The sequence below is a fragment of the Nicotiana tabacum genome, chromosome 21 (assembly GCF_000715075.1).
Source record: "Nicotiana tabacum cultivar K326 chromosome 21, ASM71507v2, whole genome shotgun sequence".
Classification (NCBI taxonomy): domain Eukaryota; kingdom Viridiplantae; phylum Streptophyta; class Magnoliopsida; order Solanales; family Solanaceae; genus Nicotiana; species Nicotiana tabacum.
The window spans coordinates 50,086,336-50,097,062 of NC_134100.1; positions in this window are offsets into that span (position 1 = coordinate 50,086,336).

Sequence of the window (10,727 nt, forward strand, 5' to 3'; positions counted from 1 at the left end):
TTTGAGTCTAGTTTCCAACTCATCAAACCATTCATCATTTGGATATGTATAAAGAGAGTTATGGCCATTTTACTAGACCTATATCATATGTGCTCCTAGATGCGCGGCCACGCATATTTGGGAGTGATTGCCTTATGTGCGTGGCCCATATGCGTGGCCACTTGCCCAAGTGTGTGGCCGCGCACGTAGGAGCCATATAAATACACCCAAGGCCGTGTTGGGAGAGTGGCTAAGTCATCCTATACTTCCCTCCCATGAACCTAGGTAATGTTTTTGGAGTATTTTGAGTTGAGTACTACTCATAAACACTTATATTAACAAGGATTAATCTTAAATATCCATAGATTTCCATTTAAATCCCCAAATTGGTCAAGAACACTACAAGTTGGGATTCTCAAGAGTTTCACTATAAGAGGTATGTCTACCATCTCTAACTAATCTATGGTGATTAATTATGTATGAAATATGCGTTATGACTTATGGGATGGTGATTGGAAGCCATAATGCTTAACCTAGGTTGTGTTGGTATTGTAGAGATTGTAAAAATAATTGATTGATGACATTTATGGGTTGGGAGTGAAGTGTTGGGCATGAATGTGCTAACGGAAGTTGTGAGGTGAATCATTAGTGTGGAAGGTAGTTGTTAGGTGAAGAAATTTTATTGAAGGAGGTTGTAGGAAGATATGCACAATAGATGTTTGTTGAAAAGTCTAAATGACTTAAAGTATAGAAATCTTACAATATTGGCACAAATGTGTTGCATTGTTGTAGGTTGAAGTTGTTTAGTGTGGTGGACCATCGTAGTATTGTTAAGGGGCGAGTTTTAGGTATGTTGTCTAAACTCTTCTCTTAGAATTGAATCCCACGGTGTTCGTGTAATTTATGTAAGTCCCGAATTATTCATTATAAATTAACTATTCTGAATAAGCCTTGTGTTGAAAGGTATAAGTTCAAAATGTGTTTCGGATGCTCTTATCATATGATGTTATCATTCGGGAATGTGTTCAAAGCATGAGTTGAGTATAAAAATATTATGAATCCAAGTAGTGTTTCAAGTGAAGGCTATTATGCCAAATTGTGTAAGAAGTCTTAATGTGCAAAAGACTCTTAATTGCTCATATGTGTACTAAAATTTATGATTAGGGATTCCTTGTTGTCGATAATTTATAAAGATGCTTGAAAGTGAAAGTAGTGAGTTGGGGATATAAAGTGTGAACACCGTGCCAAGAATGAAAGCTATAATTGTGGCCAATAGTGCCAATGAAATGAAATGATGTGTAAAATATTATGAAATGAGCCTTGATTCAACTATTCCAAATTGACTCTGAAAATAGAATCATCCAAAAGCTTATGTACTTAAGTCATGTCCAAATGTGGTTGTTCTAACTAATGCTATGTTTGGTAGGTATTTCCAATATGTTTTGAGTTCTTACATATCCATGAGTTGAGATTGTGTATTGCCCTTTTTGGGAAAAGGTATTTCAAGAGTATTTTATATGATGATGTTTATGATGATAATCATTGAAAGTAATAAAATGAAAGTGTGGAATATGATATACGGCCACAGTGCCATGAATGAAGAATAATATGTATGGCCAAGGGAGCCAATGAAATAATGATATTGTAATTAGTTGAAAGTAATAGTGAAGTGATATGTAGTGTGAAAGGTTATGCAATGAACATATTTGTACTTATGTATCCAATGTGTTATAAGCTCTTATGCCTTCATGAGGAGAGGCTATGATGTTCCTAAATATTTTAAATGTTCTTGATATCCTATGATCACCCATGGAAAGTACAAGTAAGTGATGGTATGTACATGAAATGTAGTCGTTTGCCAAAAAGTGAATTATGAGGTGTTGTATGTCCTAATGGTTTCAACTTTAGTTGTATGCTTCTGAAATAATGTATGTAAATGACTTCGATTGTTAAGTCCCCAAGAGTCATGAACCTAATTAATGACCTCAAGATGTTAAGGGAGTGAATAACGGGATGGAAGGGGGATGTCCTATGCTAAATGATGATGAACCTTAAGAAAAGAAATTGGGCTTGTGTGCCATTGAAATTGACTTATAGATTTACCATTCATGTGCTAATGTAATGAGTTGTGCTTCTCTATGATGAGTATGAACATGAAGTATTCCAATGATATAGGAAATTACGACCTTAAATGTAATGACAAACTATGCCACTTTGAGTTATATATGAGATTGTTGTATTGTGATACACCTCCACCCGCATATATTGGGGTGAGGCAGCAGGGCCGCTTTGTGTAGAGATTATGGTATTGTGATACACCTCCACCCGCATATATTGGGGTGAGGCGGCAGGGCCGCTTTGTGTAGAGATTGTGGTATTGTGATACACCTCCACCTGCATATATTGGGGTGAGGTGGTAGGGCCTCTTTATGTAAAGATTATGGTATTGTGTTACACCTCCACCGGCATATATTGTTGTGAGGCAGCATGCCCGCTTTGTGTAGAGATTGTGGTATTTTGATACACCTCTACCCGCATATATTGGGGTGAGGCGGTAGTGCCGCTTTGTGTAGAGATTGTGGTATTGTGATACACTTCCACCCGCATATATTGGGGTGAGGCGGTAAGGCCGCTTTGTGTAGAGATTATGGAATTGTGATACACCTCCACCCATATATATTGGGGTGAGGCGGCAAGACCGTTTTGTGTAGAAATTGTGGTATTGTGATACACCTTCACCCCCATATATCGGGGTGATGCGGTACGGCCTCTTTGTGTAGAGATTATGGTATTGTGATACACTTCCACCCGCATATATTGGGGTGAGGCGGCATGGCACCTTTTTATAGAGATTGTCGTATCGTGATACACCTCCACCCGCATATGTTGGGGTGAGGCGGCATGACCTGTTTGTGTGAATGTGGTTATAGAGGATCCCCAACTTAATTTCTATAAATGTTAATCGAAGCTCTAAATAAATATTCTTGACATTTACAGCTATTTAAGCCCTTTTATTGTTGCTATGATTCATCATATTCATGTTGTATTTCCAAGCCCTTGAATAGGTGTATTTGTATTGTGTAAGTGAACACTGTGAACGGTCTATAAAATGTATAGGCATATTATATAGGTGATACTGTGAATGGTCTATGAGACACATAGGTATATAATATGATATGTGAGCACTAAGGACGGTCTATGAAATGTATATATACAAAATCATGGAGGAAGGTGCCACTTTCATTGGCCTTGTCTGTACATGTTGTTACAATTACATTATATTATGTATTCCACGTATATTCATATGGCTCAGTTTATCCTAAAAGAAGTTTAGAATGATGCAAGTATAATAAGACTTGAAATGTGATCCTATGGGATGTTTCGTAGTTTCTTGATGTACTTTATTTGCCTCTTATTTGAGTTACCCTATTTTCATATGTTATTTTGATTGCCTTACATACGAGTACTACTCCAAATGTACTCACGTCCCTTTTGTCGGGGGCGCTTCATCTTTTAATGGATGCAGGTATACTTCTACAGGATGATATGGATCTTTGATAGGGATCTTCTTCACTACTCAGCTTATGGTGAGCCCACTACAGTTCTAGTGGCCGTTTGGGTCTAGTTCGTTTTATGTATATAGGTATCCATTGTCATAGAAGCTCCACGTATACTGTGGGTCATGTAATCAAATATTTGAGTTTTGTCATGTATTTATGTTCACAATATTTACAGCTATTTATAAAGATGTGTAACCATAATGAGAAAGAATTTATGGGCCATTGAGCCAAATGTATTCAATATAAAAGTCAAGAGCTAATTATGTTATGATAAATCATGCACGAGTAATAATGATAGGTTAATGTAAATTAGTCTTGCTCGACTGGGTTTACTCGGTTGAGCGCCGGCCGCGCTCCCTAACTTCGGGGCGTGACAAACATGGTATCAGAGCATGGTTTAGGAGTCCTAAGGTATCATGGAGCTATGTCAGTAGAGTCCCTCTTATCGGTGTGTTGCCGGCCACATATATAATAGGGAGGCTACAACGACATTTAGGAAATGTTTCTCTTCTTCCATCCCCGATCATGCGTTAAGGTTTCGAGTTAGTCTCAGAGTTCCCCTATTAATATTAAGGAATGTTTGCATATCGTGCTAAGAAATGAGAAAGTCCTATGGATTACAGGAATGATGCAAATAACAGGCATAATGTGTGAGGTGCCCAATTGTCCTCGTAATGGAGGAAGGAAAAGTCAAGGATACGACCAAGGTAAGCAAGGTCATAGAGTTGGTCTCGAGAGTCATGGTGGTTGTTTTCATGTATATAGTGCAATGTGGTGTTATCCATATGTTGTTTAGGATTGATTTTTGAGATTCTTTGGCAAGTGGATAGGCCCCAATTACAGGGGAGACTCTAGCGAAATTTCTGAAACTTTGGGGAGTTAGCAAAATTTTGGAGCTTTTGATATGTAGATAAAGATTTAAGTAACATTAGGTGTCTATGGAAGACTTTCACCCTCATTCGAAGATGAATGATCCTAAGCGGGGGAGAATGTAAGGCCCCGTTAAAATTTCCTAATAATTTATGATTTTAAGGTGCGCCAACAGTATTTGGGAATAACATGTTCGAGTATTAAAGGAGACCCATGAGATAAAACCACATCATTTTGAAATGAGAATATATGTTTAGGTTGTGTTGGAACATACTAAGGATTTTTGTGAATGGCAATAACTTGTGTGGAACAAGTTGGATACATTAAGTGGAAAGGATGTCCCAATTCGCACAACATCCTAATTCAAACACATGGTTCTACCACACTATAAAGACTTAGGGGTTGATCTACCTATCAAATTAAATCCCTTTGAGTCTAGTTTCCAACGCATCAAATAGTTTTTCATTTGTATATGTATAAAGAGAGTTATGGCCATTTTACTGGACCTATGTCATATGCACGACCAGATGCGCGACCGTGCATATTTTGGTGTTTCTGCCTTGTGTGTGCGGCCAAATGCACGGACAGTTGCCCAGGTGCATGACCGCGCACGTAGGAGCCATATAAATACACCCAAGGCTGGGTTGGGAGAGAGGCTAAGTCATTTCTTTGAGCTAGGGCTTGCTCTATCAAGGGGGATCCGTCCTATACTTCCCTCCCATGAACCAAGGTAATGTTTTTGGAGTATTTTTAGTTAATTACTACTCCTAAACACTTATATTTACAAGGATTAATCTTGAAGATTCATAGATTTTCATTTAAATCCCCAAATTGGTCAAGAACACTACAAGTTAGGATTCACAAGAGTTTCACTATAAGAGGTATGTCTACCATCTCTAACTAATCTATGGTGATTAATTATGTATGAAATATGTGTTATGACTTATGGGATGGTGATTGGAAGCCATAATGCTTAACCTAGGTTGTGTTGGTATTGTAGAGATTGTAAAATGAATTGATTGATAACATTTATGGGTTGGGAGTGAAGTGTTGGGCATGAATGTGCTAATGGAAGTTATGAGGTGAATCATTAGTGTGGAAGGTAGTTGTTAGGCGAAGAAATTTCATTGAATGAGGTTGTAGGAAGATATGCACACTAGATGTTTGTTAAAAAGTCTAAATGACTTGAAGTATAGAAATCTTACTAATATTGGCGCAAATGTGTTGCATTGTTGTAGATTGAAATTGTTTAGTGTGGTGGACCATCGTAGTATTGTTATGGGGCGAGTTTCAGGTATATTGGCTAAACTCTTCTCATAGAATTGAATCCCACGGTGTTCGTGTAATTAGTGTATGTCCCTAATTATTCATTATAAATTAACTATTCCGAATAAGCATTGTGTTGAAAGGTATATGTTCAAAAAGTGTTTCAGATGCTCTTATCATATGATGTTATCCTTCGAGGCTATTGTGCCAAATAGTGTAAGAAGTCTTAATGTGCATAAGACTCTTAATTGCTCATAGGTGTACTAAAAGTCGTGATTAGGGATTTCTTGTTGTCGATAATCTATAAAGATGCTTGAAAGTGAAGTAGTGAGTTGGGGATATAAATTGTGAACACCGTGCAAAGAATGAAATCTATACTTGTGGCCAATAGCGCCAATGAAATGAAATGATGTGTGAAATATTATGAAATGAGCCTTGATTCAACTATTCCAAATTGACTCCGAAAATAGAATCATTCAAAAGCTTATGTACTCAAGTCATGTCCAAATGTGGTTCTTCTAACTAATGCTATGCTTGGTAGGTATTTCCAATATGTTTTGAGTTCTTACATATTCATGAGTTGAGATTGTGTGTTGCCCTTTTTGGGAAAAGGTATTTCAATAGTATACTATATGATGATGTTTGTGATGATAATCCTTGAAAGTAAATAAATAAAAGTGTGGAATATTATATACGGCCACAGTGCCATGAGTGAAGAATAATATGTATGGCCAAGGGAGCCAATGAAATAACGATGTTGTAAGTAGTTCAATGTAATTATGAAGTGATATGTAGTGTGAAAAGTTATGAGATGAACGTATTTGTACTGATGTATCCAATGTGTTATAAGCTCCTACGCCCTCATGAGGAGAGGCTATGGTGTTCCTAAATATTTTAAATGTTCTTGATATCCTATGATCACCCATCGCAAGTACAAGTAAGTGATGGTATGAACATGAAATGTAGTCGTTTGCCAAAAAGAGAATTATGAGGTGTTGTATGTCCCAATTGTTTCAACTATAGTTGTATGCTTCTAAAATAATATATGTAAATGACTTCGATTGTTAAGTCCCCAAGAATCATGAACCTAATTAATGACCTCAAGATGTCAAGGGAGTGAATAACGAGATAGAAGGGGGATGTCCTATGCTAAATGATGATGAACCTTAAGAAAAGAAATTGGGCTCATGTGCCATTGAAATTGACTTATTGATTTACCGTGCATGTGCTAATGTAATGAGTTATGTTTCTATATGATGAGTATGAACATGAAGTATTCCAATGATATAGGAAATTACGACCTTAAATGTAATGAAAAACTATGTGGCTTTGAGTTATATATCCGCCCACATATATTGGGGGTGAGGTGGCATGACCACTTTGTGTAGGAATTATTGTATTGTGATACACCTCCACCCGCATATATTGGGGTGAGGCGGCATGACCGCTTTATGTAGGGATTGTTGCATTGTGATACACCTCCGCCCACATATTTTGGGGTGGCGGTAGGGACGCTTTGTGTAGAGATTATGGTATTGTGATACACCTCCACCCGCATATATTGGAGTGAGGCGGTAGGGCCGCTTGTGTAGAGATCGTGCTATTGTGATACACCTCTACCCGCATATATTGTTGTGAGGCAGCATGGCCGCTTTGTGTAGAGATTGAGGTATTGTGATACACCTCCACCCGCATATATTGGGGTGAGGTGGTAGTACCACTTTGTATAGAGATTGTGGTATTGTGATACACCTCCACCAGCATATATTGGGGTGAGGCGGTAGGGCCGCTTTGTGTAGAGATTATAGTATTGTGATATACCTCCACCCATAAATATTGGGGTGAGGCAGCAGGGCCACTTTGTGCAGAGATTGTGGTATTGTGATACACCTCCACCCACATATATTGGGGTGATGTGGTAGGTCCGCTTTGTGCCGATATTATGGTATTGTGATACACTTCCACCCGCATATATTGGGGTGAGGCGGAAGGGCCCCTTTGTGTAGAGATTGTGGTATCTTGATACACTTCCACCCGCATATGTTTGGGTGAGGTGGCATGACCTGTTTGCGTGAAGGTGGTTATAGAGGATCCCCGACTTAATATCTATAAATGTTAATTGAAGCTCTAAATAAATCTTCTTGACGTTTACGGCTATTTAAGCCCTTTTATTGTTGTTATGATTCATCATATTCATGTTGTATTTCCAAGCCTTTTAATAGATGTATTTGTATTGTGTAAGTGAACATTGTGAACGGTCTATGAAACGCACATGCGTATTGTATAGGTGATACTGTGAACGGTCTATGAGAAGCATAGGTATATAATATGATATGTGAGCACTAAGGACGGTCTATGAAATGTATGTGGGTAAAATAAGGGAGGAAGGTTCCACTTTCATTGGCCTTGTCTGTACATGTTGTTACAATTACATTATATTATGTATTCCACGTATAGTTCATATGACTCAATTGATCCTAAAAGAAGTTTAGAATGATGCAAGTATAATAAGACTTGAAATGTGATCCTATGGGATGTTTCGTAGTTTCTTGATGTACTTTATTTTCCTCTTATTTGAGTTACCGTATTTTCATATGTTGTTTTGAATGCCTTACATACGAGTACTATTCCACATGTACTCATGTCCCTTTTGCCGGGCGCGCTGCATATTTTAATGGATGCAGGTAGACTTCTACAGGATGATATGGATCTTTGATAGGGATCTTCTCCACTACTCAGCTTATGGTGAACCCGCTACAGTTCTAGTGGGTGTTTGGGTTTAGTTCGTTTTATGTATATCGGTATCCATTGTCATAGAAGCTCCATGTATACTGTGAGTCATGTAATTAAAGATTTGAGTTTTGTCATGTATTTATGTTCACAGTGTTTACAGCTATTTATAAAGTTGTGTAACCATTATGAGAAAGAATTTATGGGTTATTGAGCCAAATGTATTTAATATGAAAGTCAAGATCTAATTAAGTTATGGTAAATCATGCATGAGTAATGATGAGAGGTTAATGTAAATTAGGTTTGGTCGACTTGGTTTACTCGGTTGAGCGCCGGTCGCGCACCTTAAGTTCGGGGCGTGACAGCGACTATTTTTCTGTCGCATAACCAGTTTTGCTATCGCATAATGATTCTGCTGTCGCATACCTGACTGCAGAATCACATTCTTCCTGCCTTTGGTAATTTGGTCATAACTTCTTGTATGTGTTTCCAAATAATGAACGGTTTGAAGAGTTAGAAACTAGACTCAAAGTTCATTCATTTGATAGGTAGATCATCACATAAATCCTTATATATGTGTAGATATGCTCGTCCTAAATTTGGTCTTGTGCGTACTCATTTGGAACTTTAGTCTTTCATGAAATTTTCAATTGATATTCATCATATTAATAGTCCTCGTCTGCCCCTAAAATAATATAATTAGCGCACATCACCTTTCTTAATAGTGCTTAAGTACTTCAAAATTTTTCGGGGTGTTACAAACACTATCACAAAAGAGCTGAGGAACAGCTTGAAAACTCGATTCATAAAATCCATGAAAGCTGTTGGGGCATTTGTTAGCCCAAAAGACATTACCAGAAATTCAAAGTGCCCATATCGGGTTCTGAAAGTTGTTTTCAGAATATTCTGCTACCTGATGTTCAATTGATGATACCCGGATCTTAAATCAATCTTGGAGAAATACTTAGCACCCTGCAATTGCTTCAATTGATCAAAAAAGTCATTTATCCTTGGCAGTGGGTACTTATTCTTGATTGTGACCTATTGAGCTATCGATAGGCGATATACATTCTCAGTGACCTATCTTTCTTTCTTACATAGAGAACCGGTGCGCCCAAGGTGACACAGTTGGCCGGATGAAACCCTTTTCTAACAAGTCCTTCAACTGCTCCTTTAGTTCCTTCAATTCTGTCGGTGCCATTATGTAGGGCGGAATGGATACAGGCTGCGTGCCTGGCATCACATTGATTCCAAAATCAATCTCCATGTCTGGTGGAATCCCAGGGAGCTCATCAGGAAAGGCCTCCGGAAATTTATTCACAACAGGAACAAACTCAAGTGTAGGTGCCTTAACATTGGTGTCCGTAACTCGGACCAAATGATAATTTCGTGGCCCTAAGGTAAGAAATAAACCTACCCTTCAACATCACATTATCCCCCTTCCATTCAATAACTGGCTTGTTTGGGATTCAAATCTAATGGTCCTGGTTCGACAATCAAGCTTAGCAAAACATGAATAAAGCCAGTCCATCCCCATTATTACATAAAAATCAACCATCCCCAATTCAATGAGATCGGCCATGGTGTCACCACCACGCAACGTATAACATAATTCCTATAAACACACACGGCCACAATAGGCTTACCTACCAGAGTAGATACCGAGAATGTCTCATGAAGCTATTCCGGTTCTATCCCAAATTCCATAGCAACATAGAGAGTGACATATGACAAAGTGGAGTTGGATCAATAATAGCATACACATCATGAGATTGGACTGTTAATATACATGTCACAACATCTGGAGAAGCCTCTGAACTCTGGCAACCATTCATAGCATAGAAATGGCTGGGTCCTCCCGAACTTTGTGCACCACCCCTAGATGCACCACGCCCTGTAGGTGCTGGAGTGCCTCGAGCCGGAGGAGGTGCTGCAGATGTAGTGGCTGCAGAACTGGCTGGATGTGCGGTACCCCTGTCCACACTCTGGTGAGACAAACGACGATCCCTCTGAATGTGACCCCTGATACCGCACCCGTAGCATATGGGCTAGTCCATGAAGCAGGCCCCAAAGTGCATCTTCCCACACCAAGGGCATGTGGGCCTCATCTGCTGCCGAAATCTCCCACCAGGCCGACCCTGCTGATAGGATCCCCTATTGCCCTAGCTGGGCCTAAAACAACTCCAATGCTACTGACTGGGCCCCGATGGCTGTGCACTAACCGAGGATTGAGCAAAGGACTGGGATGGCCTTGACGACCCTCCCCTAAACACTGACCTGCCACCACCACCACCACTACCAAAAGTACCACTAAAGTTGCCT